The sequence below is a fragment of the Heterodontus francisci genome, chromosome 2, assembly GCF_036365525.1.
Source record: "Heterodontus francisci isolate sHetFra1 chromosome 2, sHetFra1.hap1, whole genome shotgun sequence".
NCBI classification, from domain to species: Eukaryota; Metazoa; Chordata; class Chondrichthyes; order Heterodontiformes; family Heterodontidae; genus Heterodontus; species Heterodontus francisci.
This window is the reverse complement of record NC_090372.1, coordinates 14,201,659-14,217,398: the sequence shown is the minus strand read 5'-3', so window position 1 is coordinate 14,217,398 and position 15,740 is coordinate 14,201,659. Positions and strand designations below refer to the sequence as shown.

General features: G+C 41.6%; 1 protein-coding gene across 1 annotated transcript in view; it reads right to left on the bottom strand.

Annotated features, from left to right (window-relative positions):
* The window catches only part of lyrm4 (LYR motif containing 4), a 218,872-nt gene that overhangs the window by 48,554 nt on the left and 154,578 nt on the right, over positions 1 to 15,740 (bottom strand). The gene's annotated exons all lie outside the window — the stretch shown is intronic.

The following is a 15,740-nucleotide window of genomic DNA, read 5'->3' as shown; positions in this document are numbered from 1 at the left end:
GACTAACTTTTATCGAACATATTCAGATGTCTTTCTGGCTTGCCAATTCAACTTTCCCTTCCCATTCTCACTCCAACTGTTTTTCCTTAAGTCTTCTCCTTACCTCTAATTGAACTTCATTTTCCTTTTGGAAATGGTTTAAGCATTGCCTTTAGCAACTTCAGACCTTTGCTGTCTTGACAATTTTTATTTTGGAGTGATGTTTTACTCATCTTTAGTTTTCTAAAAAAAAATTAAAGATTAAAGCCTGAGATGATATTGATAATCGCATCCAGTACTTCTCAGCTTATTTCAGCTTTCAAGAAATTTTCATCTAGGCTATTAAATCAGTTAGCTGTCTCATTATAATAGCAGTTAGCATATCTGTACTGCTGACCTTGAGCTTTGTTCTTCTATACCTCCATTTTTGGTCAATTCTATAAAAAGGTCTCTTGTGCTTTCCTATGCCAATTTTGGTGAAGAGTTCCAGATGTTACAGACCTGCCATGCACTTCCAGCGTTTTCTGTTCTTATGAATAAACATCTTTGCTTACTTCCAATGAAAGCTTTTTTTTCACAATTCCAACAAATTTTGAAATTGTTTTGAGACTATTTCAATCAGTTCATAAATTAATGCATGTTGCCCATCGGACCAGCAGTGGGCCATTCAGACCCTCGAGGCAGAAGCTTTATTAAGATAATAGAGGGAAGTTAAGATGCCTAGGGGATGGGGAAGATAATTGAAAGTTGTCAAAGGCCACCACAATGGGACTGGAATCTAGAGATAACTGCCAAGCTTCTGAAGAAGTCACACCAGTAGAATAAGCCTGGAAAGAGCAGAGCTAGTGGCAGGGAAAGATGGAGTGAAGGTAAGCAGGGAAAAGAGGAGGAGAGGAGGGGGGGGGTTTGTGGGACAGAGAAGGCGAGGGTAAAAGGAGTACAGGAGAGAAAATGCCGAATGGGATCTAAAAAAAGGGGAAAAATACATGAAATTAAAAGGCAAAAGTCTAAATTTCAGCGTATTTTCACGACAACAAAACTTCCCATGGTCTGTGTCTGCCCCACACTTTGAAAATTATTTTAAGAACAGTGGTATCAGGGCTTGATTTTCTGGTGAAGAGAAGGCAGTCAGGGTTGGGGGAAGGTAGAGTGTAAGACTTTGTACAATTAGTAAGTCTTGCTATCCACTCAAACAGTACACAGGAAGGCCAGAGAGGTTTGAGCTGGAAACACTAGAGTGGTAAAAACAAGCCAAGGGGAGAGGAAGAAGGCTGGCGAAAAAGAATCAACAGACAAAGCAAGATGGAAAAATCTTGGATGGATTATCCTGGAATGCAAAAATTAACCCCGGCTTCTTTTCTCGACTGCAAACCATCTTCTTAAATCCCTCTCCCTTGTCTCCTCCACCCTCACCTCCAACAACTGGGAACTCATGGTCTTCTTTGTCACTAAGACTGCAACCTCCGATCAGCTGCCTCCCTTCCAGTAGCCCAAAGGGACAATCTTCCTCTAAAGTTCTTCCCTGCCCTAGGCCTGAAATTCTGTAGTTTCTCTCATATCTCCCCTCATGCTCTCTCCGAGCTCAATTTGCCCATGAGAACCATCTCTTGCTTCTTGGACCCTATTCCCACTGAAATGCTGAGCATCCAACTTTCCCTCCTGGTCACCAGATTAGCTGATACTGTCAACAGCTCTCTCTCTTGAGGTGTTCCTCTCTCCTTTAAATCTGCCGTTATCACTCCTCTCCTTAAAAAGGCCAACTCTTGACCCCACAGTCCTTGCATGCTACCATCCCTTATCTGTTCAAGGTCCTTGAATGTGTTGTTGCCTTACAAATCCATGCCCAACTTTCCTGGAACTCCTTGTTCGAGTTCCTCCAATCAGGTTTTTGCCCCTGCCACAGAATCAGGGGCTCTTATCAAAGTCACAAATGGCATTCCATGTGATTGTGACAAAGGTAAGCTATCCCTCATCATCCTTCGAGGCCTGTCTGCAGCCTTTGAGACGTTTCACCACATCATCCTCCTCCAATGCCTGTCCACTGTCGTTACCTAATTGTAGCCAGAGTATCACTTGCAATGCCTTCGCTTTCTGCTCCTGCACCATAACCTCTGGTGTCCGCCAAGGTTCTATCCTTGGCCCCCTCCAAGTTCTCATCTAGATGCAACCCCTCGGCAATATCATCCAAAAACAAAGTGTTAGTTTTCACATGTACGCTGATGACACCCAGCTCTACCTCACCACCTCTCTCTACGATTCCATTGTTGCTAAATTATCAGACTATTTATTCAACATCCAGTATTGGATGAGCAGAAATTTCCTCCAATTAAATATTGGGAAGACCAAAGCCACTGTTTTTAATTCTCGTTCCAAGCTCTGTTCCCTAGCTACCAACTCCATCCCACTCCCTGGTAACAGTCTGAGACTGAACCAGTCTGTTTGCAGCCTTGGTGTCATATTTATCCCGCAATGAGCTTCCGACCACATATTCACACCATCACTAAGACCCATCTATTTCCACCTCTGTAATATCACTCGACCATCTCTGTCTCAGCGCATCTGCTGCTGAAACCCTAATGTTATCTCTAGATTTGACTATTACAACACGCTCCTGGCTAGTCTCCCACATTGTACCCTCTGTAAATTTGAACCCAAAACTCTGTTGCCCGTGTCTTAAATTTCACCAAACCCCTTTCACCTATCACCCCAGGTTTGCTGACCTATACTGGCTTCTGGTCAAACGACGTCTTGATTTTAAAATTCTCACGCTTGCTTCCAAATCTCTCCATGGCCTTGCCCTTCCCTTCCTCTGTGATCTTCTCCAGCCCCACTATCCTCAGAGATATCTGTGATCATCTAATTCTAGCCTCTTGAGCATCCCTGATTTTAAATGCTTCCACCACTAGTAGGCGGGCCTTCAGTTGTCTAGGACCTAAGCTCTGGAATTCCCTCCCCACACCTCTCCGACTCTGTAGCTTGCTTTTCTCCCTTAAGACACTCTTCAAAACCTACCTCTTTGACCAAGCCTTTGTCATCTGACCTAATATTTCCTTATGTGGCTCAGTGTCATAATTTGATTTCTAATGCTCCTATGAAGCACCATGGGACATTTTATTACATTAAAGGTGTTATATAAATATAAATTGTTATATATTCATTGTAATATGGGTGTCAACAGGCATTTATTGATAAATCTGAAGATTAGGTTGATTTATTGGGAAGAGGTATCAGTAGGTATTAAGAAGATAAAGACCAACATAAACTGACTGGGATTGAATAGGCTGCTTCTGTGCTACAACTTCTTTGTCTAATTTTATTGTATGAACATTGGGGTCATTTGTCTATAAGAGGGTGGCAATTTGAATGGAATGAAAAGCATGAAACAGGGATGAACTTATTGAAAGCAGGAACAGGAATTACATTTTTCAATGTCTTGATTTATGGTAAAGTGGGGAATATTCCAGCACTGATTTGCTCATGGAAATCAGAACTCATTCTGTCTGTGTCTGTCAATGGATTCCACACCTTCCTAAGACAAATGTGAACTGCTTTTTACCTTGAAACCACATATTTGGACCATATATATAATACAGACTGATCAGGTATTATACATCTGCATCTGCAGGCAAATAAAAATGGTGCACAGTGTATGTCCTGAAAAACCTATAAACAAAGAAATTATATCCTGGACATAGAAATTCCGCTAATGAAATGCAGCTTAAAGTTGGAGGTTGAGAACTGACCCTTTCTTGGTTGGACTATAATTTACTGACTTCAGTCCTGAATGCATTCTATGAAACCCTCCTCATTTTAATGACCATTACTTGTTTTTTGCAGTCATAGAATCAAAGAGTAGAATCATAGAATGGTTACAGCACAGAGGAGGCTATCGGCCCTTCGGGACTGTGCTGACTCTCTGCAAGATTTGCTACTGGTTAAGTCTTGTTTGATAATAAGCTGATAATTTTGTTGTTTATTAAAGAAACCTAGTTGGTGTATTTTATTCTGGGATAAAGAATAGAATATTCGTCCCACTCCCCTGTCTTTTCCTCTGTTATTTTTATCTCTTTAGATAATTATCCAGTTCTCTTTTGAAGACCTTGATCTGCCTCCATCACACACTCAGACAGTGCATTCTGGATCCTAACCACTTGCTGGGTAAAAAGGTTTTTCCTCTTGTTGCTGTTGCTTCTTTTGCCAATTACCTTAAATGAGTGTTCTCTGGTTCTGGATCCTTCAGCCAATGGGAACAGTTTCTCCCTATCTACTCTGTCCAGACTGCTCATGATTTTGAGCACCTCTATCAAATCTCCTCTTAACTTCCTCTTCTCCAAGGAGAACAGATCCAGTTACTCCAACCTATCTACCTTGTTACGACCAAGGTGGGAGGAGTGCACTGTCTTTCCTAGTTCCACTTCTTCACAAGTCACACCATATATTTAAAGGTTTACCAGCTACCGATGCAGTCAATCATATATTCTATTCTTTATCCCAGAATAAAACACACCAACTAGGTTTCTTTAATAAACAACAAAATTATCAGTTTATCAAACAAGACTTATCCAGTAACAAAGCAAAGCATTAACACACAGATCGAAATATGAAATTGAAATATGAAAGTTCCCTTTTTAAATTCCCCACACACACACTCACACACTGAAAAAAATGCAGAAATTCTCTCTGCAGAAACCTGTTACAAAAATAGACAAAAAAATAATACTTTGGCCAAATACTTGCTAATTTTTTAAGAAAAAAGATAAGATCTGGAAGGACATCAGTTGTACCTTTTGGTCTGGCGGCTGGGTATACGCAGACAGGTCACTGGGATTCGTTCTAAAGCACTTCTTTTCAGGTGGCGTTGAGAATTAATTTGGAAGGTTTTTCCAGCTTCTCAGGAGCGATGCAGCACCAGGGATTTTCGCTCTTCCACACTGGATATTTGCAGGATTTCTTCAAAGAGGTAGTGAGAGGTGAGCTGGGCGGTTTCTCCTTGGCAAGTTGATCTCCAACTGTCTTCAAACCAGTTCACACCCCAACTGAACTAAAACAATATCCAAACCCGAAACAGAAAATCAACCTCTTGACCTCCATAAACCTTGACATGTGGCTTCTCTGTAACATCTTCTCCAGGTCACCAAGGTTTCTGTTGTTTACTCAGCTTAAAGAACATGATTTCCAGCACAAGTTGTTTTCAAACAACATCTCGGTGTCCTTTCAGTGAACTTTCAACAACAAAGCAAAGTCCTGCATTTATGAAGTCTTCAGCCTTGCAATGAATCCATCTCCACAATTTAAATGAGTCTTCAAAAAATACTTTAAAAATATAGAAGTATCTTCATAACAATGTAACTGAAGTTCCTCATCCCTGGAACCTTTCTCGTGAATCTTTACTGCACCTTCTCTAATGCCTTAACATCCTTCTGAACATGTAGTGCCCAGAACTGGACACAATACTCCAGTTGAGTGTTTTATACAGGTTTATTATAACTTCCCTGTTTTTGCACTCTATGACCTTATTTATAAAGCCCAGGATCCCATATGCTTTATTAACCCCTTTCTAAACCTGCCCTGCAACCTTCAAATGATTTGTGCTCCTGCACTCCATTTACAATTGTACCCCTTAATTTATATTGCCTTTCTTCATTCTTCCTACCAAAATGAATCACTTCACACTTTTCTGCATTAAATTTCATCTGCCACTTGTCTGCCCATTCCACCAGCCTGTCTGTGTCCTCTTGAAGTCTATTACTATCCTCCTCACAGTTCACAATACTTCCAAGTTTTTTGTCATCTGCAAATTTAGAAATTGTGCCCTGCACACCCAGAATCTCAGAATTTTTACAGCACAGGAGGCCATTTGGCCCATCTTGTCTGCACCAGCTTCCCTAATGAGCATTTCACCTGCCACTCCCCTGCCTTCTCCCCATAACCCATTTTTTCAACCACTGAAGTATTCATGCATTGCCCTCTACACCACATTCATGTACACAAATTACATGTAATGAATATAAGCAAAGTCAGTCAGCCTTTACATGACATGGGAATAAGTGACAAACCAAATTCATAACCCAACATGACCGGAGTTAAGCTAATCCCTATCTAAATATCTTTTGAAGAGTCGTGAGAGATTTTATTTGGTTAATGGCAATTCTTGTTAAAGTCTTGCTCAAACCAGTCATAGCAATATTTCAAGGACCCAAGCCTAGGTCATTAATATATAGCAAGAAAAGCAGAGGTCCAAACACCGATCCCTGGGGAACCACACGATGTATCTTCCTCCAGTCTGAAAAACCATTCACAACTACTCTCTGTTTCCTGTTACTCAGCCAATTCCATATCCATGCTGCTACTGTCCCTTTTATTCCATTGGCTCCAACTTTGCTAACAAGCCTGTTATGTGGCACATTATTAAATACCTTTTGGAATCCTTGGATAGTTGAAGTCCCCAAACATTATGGCCCTATTACTTCTGCAGACTTTTCTAAACGATCTAGAAATCTCTTCTATTTCATATTCACTGGCAATCTTGCCAGACATTTTAGCAGATTTTGATTTTGGAAGCTTACATATTCTGTTGGGGGATCAAGTTAATCACACATTTTAAATGATATTTTGCTTTGTACAGATATTGGATGATTACTGTATCTTTACTAGAGGTGGGAAGCTGATCTGAGGGTTGAAATTTCTGACAAGTAATGGGAGGTCATTTGTTTTGCAAATTCTAAAAGAACATTTGGTAACCATTAGCAGGAAAGTCCACTCAACTTTGTATCATTCATTGGTACGCTTGCTTACCAAAATCAATTGACGCCAAAGATCACCAATGTTTATTTAAAGGACTAGGGCACACAGCATGCTATTTCTGCTACATCTTTTGGAATTTTCTGATGACTTGGTAGTTTTGGGCTATGATCCAGGACAAGTTTAAGCCTATTACTGTAATTGCACACACAATGTTATGCAATGAACCACTGCCAACATTATATAACATTCTGTTTAAATGCAGTGTTTTCTACAGTCTGTGTTAACATCCTCATTAGGATAAACACTAGATTGCTCAAATGTATTTGTACCTAATATGTACTTTACGCCGCACATCCAGCTAATGAAATTAAAAACCTAAAATACATTGCAACCTTTATTATCACGATGAAACTAGTCTTGAATGACCAAGGCAGTATACTGAGCATGACAAAATTGCCTACATTTGCTGGCTCACTTGTCAGGCCAGCTAATAATGAAAAAACATATTTCTTACTGTGATTGGTTGTAATAAATGTCTTTCCTTACAAATTGAATAAAAGTCATTCTGTTAATTCTCTTCAAAATGAATTTAAATTGCAGATGTCCTTGATTTTTAATTTACTTTTAGTTTTCAGTATGTAAGCAGTCAGACTAACAGCATGAATTGTCAGAGAAAATAACAACTAAGAAACAAAGCAAGGAAGGGAAAAGCAAAAATAAGAAAGCATGACTCTAGGGTCAGTTTATCACAATATCAATCATCATTACGTAACTGTGTCAAGGCATGTATAAGGCAACTCTACTAAAATTTCAGCAATATAGCTTACAGATATCAGTTCAAGAGGAAGCTGATAGCAACAGACTAAGGAAATTGCTTTAGTTAGATCCACTACTGTTTCAGCAGTCTTCAGCTACAGGGAGTTAAATGCATGAAACAATTCAAAATCACTACAAGAATCAATTTTCATTTCAGGATTTTAATAATGCATACAGTATCCATGAAAGAAAGCATAAACTGTGCCATTGAATAGAAGTGCGTACTTTTGGGATCATGCTATTGTGAAGATGATCATACTGTTCCAAAAGTAAACATCTCTTGGAAGTTTTCATATTCTGCCAGTAACATAATGGACTGCTCGATCAAAAAATAAGAGAAAGACTTGCATTTATTTAGCAACTTTCACAACCTCAGGATTTTCACAACCGATGGAGTAATTTTAAAGTGCAGTCACTGTTGCAATGTAGGAAACATGGCAGCCAATTTACACTCAGCAAGATCCCATAAACAGCAACAGATTTTTTAAAAAAGTGAGTCAGTTAAGGGATAAATATTGGTCAGAACATTGGAGAGAACTCCCCTGTTCTGCTGAAGGATTGGATTCAAAACACTAACGCATGCTTTTGATACGACTGACCTACAATACATTTTTGGCATTTTCTAGTTTATTTCAGATTAGCAGTTTGTCCTTTCAGAAATAATTAATTTAATGGATTGGCAAAACATTATGTGGGGAAAATGGTCAAAAGCTACACCACACTTCACACATTTCACTCACATTTACTGTTGCACTAAATAATTATACAAATAGAAGATCTTTTTGGATGTAGGGAGATTCTCAATCTTCCACTATCTAATATGCAGAGCTTAATTCTTCATATATGGCACTTATTGATCCTGCCAGAATTCAAGTGCTGTTAAATCCAGACTACTTATCCATTGAGTAATAAATGTTTCATTCCACTGCACGATATCCCTCACCCTGAAAAGTTCAAAACTTTCCCCTCCCCCCCTCCTCACAAAAGCCCTGATGAGAACTACATTGCTAATCTCCATGCCTGTAATAAAAAGGATTGGTAGAAATATGAACTTGGAAGGTTAATTTATACTTCATGGGGTAAAGGAAAAATGGAAATTGACAAAATGGAGACAAAAATGTTGTCGGTATTAAGGTAATAAAAACCAGATCAGCTCCCTTTAAAAATAGCCAAACAGACTCAAGATATGTATCTTAAAGCAAAACATTTTCAATCAAACTAATTTATAATATTAATCCATTACACTCAGCCTCCCAATGCTGTTCTGATCCATCACATGTCTTTGATCTACCATGAAGACAGGACAGGCTCAATGGTCATTATTGACATCAAGAGGATATCCTCCAAGTAGTATGAGTAGGCCAGTCTTGAAGGTAATCATGACCAATATCAGTCAATAGGTGGTGTGGACTTAGACAAAACATCTGCTCCCATCAAAATTTCCTACCCTCAAAATGTTTCGCTCCTGCAACATTTTTCAAATGCATCTTGGCTGAGGATCAACAAAAAGGGGGCTAACTGTCAAGTTCAATTAACAACTGAGGCTGAGGTTGAACCTTGCCACAGGCTGGATGCAAGTTCAATGCTTTGTTGCTAGATACAGACCATTTCCAAGTTTTCATTTTATCAAAAGAACACTTGATAATTGCGGCAATTTAAATTCTAACTGAGTTAGACTTCTGAAATGTTATGGTGTTTTAATACCCAATACAGACAAGATACTGAAAAATATTGATACAAACTGCAACTATATACAACTCAGTTATACTACTTCGATAACATCATTTTTTACCTTTTACTTCATGGGATGTAAAGTGCTTTGGGGCTGAGATTATGAAAGGCGCTAGATAAATGTTTTAAGTCTTTCTTTTCATTATGAACATCACATATTGAGATGAGGTTGTAGGTTGACACACATCAGTGTAATTCGCCTAGAAAAAAAGAGCACCCCATACAAATTGAATGGTATCTTTTTAGCAACAGATGCTTGGAATGGAGTTTTAAGTATTTATTGCTTATTTTATATTGTGGACCTATGCTCAGCCACCCTTAAGAGCCAGCAATAAGATTTTCAAGTTGCTGATCTGTAGCACCTTCCAACACTGGGACAAGTCTTCAGCCAGGAGCAATAAGTTGATAGTGTGACCTTAAAGTTACTGCACATGCACAGATGTTCTGATGTCACCTGTCTCTGAATCCATCCCTCAGTGAATTTGGAACACGCACAACTCTCTTATATTGGGGAACAACTTCCACTGGAAATACAGTAGGTCCACAATATTAATCAAGTTAGCTCTTTTGTTGCTTCTCAGTCAAGAGGCATTTGGCAGTTTTACAGGAGCAGAACACTTTGAGAGAAGGAAATATTGATGAAAGCAGACGCATCAAGTTACTCCACTCCATCTATTGCCTGATATTCTACTGCACGCACCTAGAACAAAATGTTGGCCTAGATATAAAGTAGCTGCAATCATTTCTCTTTTTTGGCAGTGGCATTTTGGCCCAGAAGCTGTGTTTGGAAATACCATGTGATGATGTGTTCTATCTCTGAAGGCATAGTCTCATTTTAATTTCTCAAATTCAAAGAAACAACGGTTCAGACTGCACTGCAAAGCTCAAATAAGAAGTTACAGTTATCCAAACTACTTGAAAATTGTTAAAGCAACTTGCAAAATCAAGCATGTAATTCAAAGAAACAAGAGCTTAACTTCTTCTTCTTTGGCCTCCTTGTCTCGAGAGACAATGGGTAAGCGCCTCGAGGTGGTCAGTGGTTTGTGAAGCAGTGCCTGGAGTGGCTATAAAGGCCAATTCTAGAGTGAGACGACTCTTCCACAATCGTTGCAGATAAATTGGTTGTTGGGACTGTTACACAGTTGGCTCTCTCCTTGCACTTCTGTCTTTTTTCCTGCCAATTGCTAAGTCTCTTCGACTCGCCACTCTTTAGCACTGCCTTTATGGCTGTCTGCCAGCTCTGGTGATCACTGGCAACTGACTCCCACGACTTGTGGTCAATGTCACAGGACTTCATGTCACGCTTGCAGACGTCTTTAAAGCGGAGACATGGACAGCCGGTGAGTCTGATACCAGTGACGAGCTCGCTGTACAATGCGTCCTTGGGGATCCTGCCATCTTCCATGCGGCTCACATTGCCAAGCCATCTCAAGCACAGCTGGCTCAGTACGGTGTATACGCTGGGAATGTTGGCCGCCTCGAGGACTTCTGCGTTTGAGATATGGTCCTGCCACCTGATGCCAAGGATTCTCCGGAGGCAGCGAAGATGGAATGAATTGAGACGTCGCTCTTGGCTGACAGACATTGTCCAGGCCTCGCTGCAGTAGAGCAAGTTACTGAGGACACAGGCTTGAAGCACTCGGACTTTTGTGTTCTGTGTCAGTGTGCCATTTTCCCACACCCTCCTGGCCAGTCTGGACATAGCAGTGGATGCCTTTCCCATGCACTTGTTGATTTCTGCATCGAGAGACAGGTTACTGGTGATAGTTGAGCCTAGATAGGTGAACTCTTGAATCACTTCCAGAGCATGGTCGCCCATATTGATGGATGGAGCATTTCTGACGTCCTGTCCCATGATGTTCGTTTTCTTGAGGCTGATGGTTAGGCCAATTTTGTTGCAGGCAGCCACAATCCTGTCGATGAGTCTCCACAGACACTCTTCTGTGTGGGATGTTAATGCAGCATCTTCAGCAAAGAGGAGTTCCCTTATGAGAACTTTTCGTACTTTGGTCTGCGCTCTAAGACGGGCAAGGTTAAACAACCTGCCATCTGATCTTGTGTGGAGGAAAATTCCTTCCTCTGAAGACTTGAACGCATGTGAGAGCAGCAGTGAGAAGATGATCCCAAACAGTGTAGGTGCGAGAACATAGCCCTGTTTCACGCCACTCAGGATAGGAAAGGGGTCTGATGAATTGTGCCTTTCATATTGTCATGGAATGAAGTGATGATACTTAGTAGCTTTGGCGGACATCCGATCTTTGCTAGTAGTCTGAAGAGACCAGGTCTGCTGACGAGGTCAAAGGCTTTGGTGAGATCTATGAAAGAAACGTAGAGGGGCATCTGTTATTCGCGGCATTTCTCCTGTAGCTGGTGAATGTCAATGGTGGATCTCTCTGCTCGAAGGCCGCACTGTGCCTCAGGGTAGACACGCTCAGCCAGCTTCTGGAGTCTGTTTAAAACGACTCGAGCAAAGACTTTCCCCACTATGCTGAGCAGGGAGATTCCACAGTAGTTGTTGCAGTCACCGCGGTCACCTTTGTTTTTATAGAGGATGATGATATTGGCATCGCGCATGTCGTGTGGTACTGCTCCCTCATGCCCGCACAGGCAAAGCAGTTCACGGAGTGCTGAGGGTGTAGCAGGCTTGTCACTCTTGATTATTTCAGGGGTAATGCTGTCCTTTCCAGGGGCTTTTCCACTGGCTAGAGAATCAATGGCAATACTGAGTTCCGATTTTGTGGGCTGTTCGTCCAGCTCATCCATGCCTGGCAGAGACTGGGCTGCATCGAGGTGTCAGTGACAACATCTCCCTGGAGTACCTAGTTCTAGGTAGTGCTCCACCCAGCGGTCCATTTGCTTGGTCAAAGATCATTTCCGCTGATTTAGACTTGAGGGGGGCGATCTTCTTGATGGTTGCCCCAAAAGCTCTCTTAATGCCATCATACATTCCTCTGATGTTTCCGGTGTCGGAGGCCAGCTAAATACGACTGCATAGGTGTTGCCAGTAGTCATTTGCACATCGCCTGGCTGTTCTTTGTGCAGCGCTTCTGGCTACTTTAAGCGCTACGGATGTTAACTCGCTGGGGGCTTTCTTGTAGTTCAACAGTGCAATGCGCTTAGCGGCTCTGACAGGTTCCAGCTCTTCAAAGTGAGACTGAAACCAGTCTGCATTCTGTTTCTCACGTTTGCCAAAGGTGGTCATTGCTGAGTCATAGATGGCGTCTCTGATGTGGGCCCACTTCGTCTCTGCCTGCAGCAGTGTTTTGGAGGGCTTTTTCAAGTGAATATAGAAACTTATATAACAGTTGTGGATAAGAAATTCTGTTAGTGTTGATGCATGTGCTTGGAGTGATGCAGCTGCTTTGGTTTGAGTCTAACTTTGCTGCACACCAGGGAGTGGTCAGTGTCACAGTCTGCACTGTGGAAGCTGCGTGTGATTTGGACACTGTTTATAGAGGCTCGCCTTGTGACGATGAGGTCCAGCTGATGCCAACGACGTGATCTTGGGTGTCTCCAGGAAACCTGGTGACAGGGTTTAGTATGAAAGAACGAGTTGGTGATGCAGAGGTTGTGATAGGTACACAATTCCAGCAGTCTCTGTCCATTCTCATTCATCCTTCCAATGCCATAGCGCCCAAGGCAGGAGAGCCATGAGTCATGGTTGGCCCCAACCCTGGTGTTAAAGTCCCCCAAAAGGAACAAATGTTCAGTGTTAGGAATGCTACTGATATTATGGAGTTCCTTGTAGAACTGGTCTTTAACTTCAGGTGGGGAGCAGAGTGTTGGAGCATAGATGCTGAGTAGGTGCACTGGGCCAGAGGCGATGAATAGTCGGATGGACAGTATGCGTTCCGAGCCATTTGAAGGTGGTTCTATCATGCTGAGCAAAGAGTTTCTGATGGCGAAGCCTACTCCATGCTGTCTTGGTCCTTCAGGATCCCTACCTTGCCAGTAGAAGGTGTAGTCTTGCTCTCTTAGAGATCCGCTCGCAGGGAGGCTTAACTATATGTGTCTTTTAGGAGTTATGCTGTGGCAAAATGCCAGTAAAACTTCTAAGTATTACTCGCTATGAAAATGAATTTACATCATGTATAAATTAAATTTGAAAAAAATCAAGTTTCTTCTAGTGATTCAGTGGACGGAGACAGTGAGAACCACACAGACAACGAAGCATGTGGGTTCAAACCCACATGAATTAGCTGATGCCAGCCAGGACAGTAGTAGAGCATCATAGGCTTTAGTTAAAAAATGTCAACATTGATGCAAAATTGCTAGCTACCAAACTGACTTCTAAAAAACTTTCAACAATGTTCCTACATAATTTAATCTTAAAGCAGTGGGTACTCAAGATAGAGCCTGGGAATGTTTGAAGAATAGGAAGCAGGAGGTATTTTAAGAGAAGTTACATTGGGGTAGAAGCAAGTGTTGAGTGGCATGCCCAAGGGATTGGTGTTGTGTTTCCTGCTAATTTACAATAATGACTTAGATTCCTAAAACTAAACATTGAACACTGGGCTGGATTTTACATCGGGTGGACAGGAGCTGGCCACCGACGTAAAAGTTGGTGGTGAACCCGCTTCTGCCCAGCCCGGGGATGCGTCCTGCATTTTACGGGTCCCCGGGCTTTAATTCTTCCTAGGTGGGACTTCCACCTGCTTGAGGAAGGAAGTGTCGCCTCATTGAGCTGCCAGCCAATCATCGGGCAGCTCTTAGTCCTGGCAGTGCCACTGGGAACTTACTACAGGTAAGTTTGAATTGCCTCGCTGGGGGTAATCGGTTGCGCCCCGGCGAGGCAAGGGTGGTCGTTTGGGGGAAGGGGGGCATCTTGGGTCCTGGGGGTGGTTGGGGAAGTGGGGGCAGCCCTCAATTGGGCACACTGTGCCCTATTTTCAGGCCTGCCCCCCTTGGTGCGTGGACAGGCTGGGCGGCCTTTCACATCTCCCGGAAGCCCGCTTGCCACGGGTAAAATAGTGACCTGGCCTGGGGTGGGCAGCCAATTTTCCCTCCATCCCCACCCACGCCCTACGTAAAGTGAGGTGGAGGCGTGAACGGGTCAGGAAGGCCTCCCAGAGCCTCCCGCTCAATTTTATGCCACCAACCTGCCACCACCTGGCTTGCTGGGTTGGCGTAAAATTCCAGTCACTGTGTCCAGTTCTGATCATTAAGCAAAAAAGGAAACAATTTAGTGCTGGAGGCAGTTCAGAAAAAATACTGGAATATTGGCACAGGAGTAGCCCTTGAGCCTATTTCGTCATTCAATTAGATCATGACTCATTTGTACCTCAATTCTATTTACCTGCCTTTGATCCACATCCCTTGATATCCTTACCTCATAAAAATCGGTTCATCTCAGTCTTGAAAATTTCAATTGACCCAGCATTCAAAGCCATTTTGCGAGAGATAATTCCAGATTTCCACTAGCTGTTGTGGGAAAATCTACTTCCTGATTGCACTCCAGAAAGGCCTAGCTCTAATTTTAAGATCGTGCCCTCTTGTTCTGGTTTTCTCAACTAGAGGAAATAGTTTTTCTGTATCAACCCTATTGAATCTCTTCATTTTAAAAACCTCAATCTTCTAAACTCAAGGGAATACAAGTTTATGCAAATTGTCCTCACAATTTAACCCTCTAAGACATGGTATCATTCTAGTGAGTCTGCATTGAACTCCCTACAAAGCCATTATGTCCTTCCCGAATTATGAGGAACATTATGAGGAGAAACTGGGATTCCAGAATTGAGTGGAAGCAATTGATAGGCCTCACATAGGCCGGCAAGATGACTATCTCAAAGTAGGTAAGAAAGTTAAAATGAGAACAAATCTTTGAAATTCAAAATGAAACCACACTTGAACAACTAATGGAACTAATGAAATGCCTGGTGCCTGAGACTGTAAGCTCAGCAAGACACTAATAGCTTGAGAGGAAAACTGTTGAGAAAGGTGAAAAAAAAGCCACATTCCTGTATAATACACCACATCATGGATTCTATGCAAATCATTTAATCTGACAAGGAAAGGTTCTTCCTTCCCTCAAATGTTAAAAATTCAGAATTCCAGAAAATGCCTCCAAATCTTCTATTTTTGGAATAACTAAATATGACTTTTGCTTGAACCAGTAAAATTAATCTTATTTGTGTATTTTATTATACATGAAATACAGCAACTTAGATACAGCGTTCATTTGGAGAGAGACTAGTGACAGAAGGGAATGTTAAATCTTTAAAATTTAATGTTTTACCTTTACCACCATATTCTCCAAAGAACAGGATCTTCTCTTCCTTGGAAAAAGCTGTCAGAACCATTATAAACACACAAAATAAATATTTTATCCAAAGTACATACTATATTGATACCAATACCATTCTTGTGGCCAAAATAACCTTCAAACCTGCAAATACATTGCTAACAGTTATTAAATAGCTTTCTGACCACTTTGGTGTTTCCCCAGATGAAAGCATTGCCTTCCTTTATAA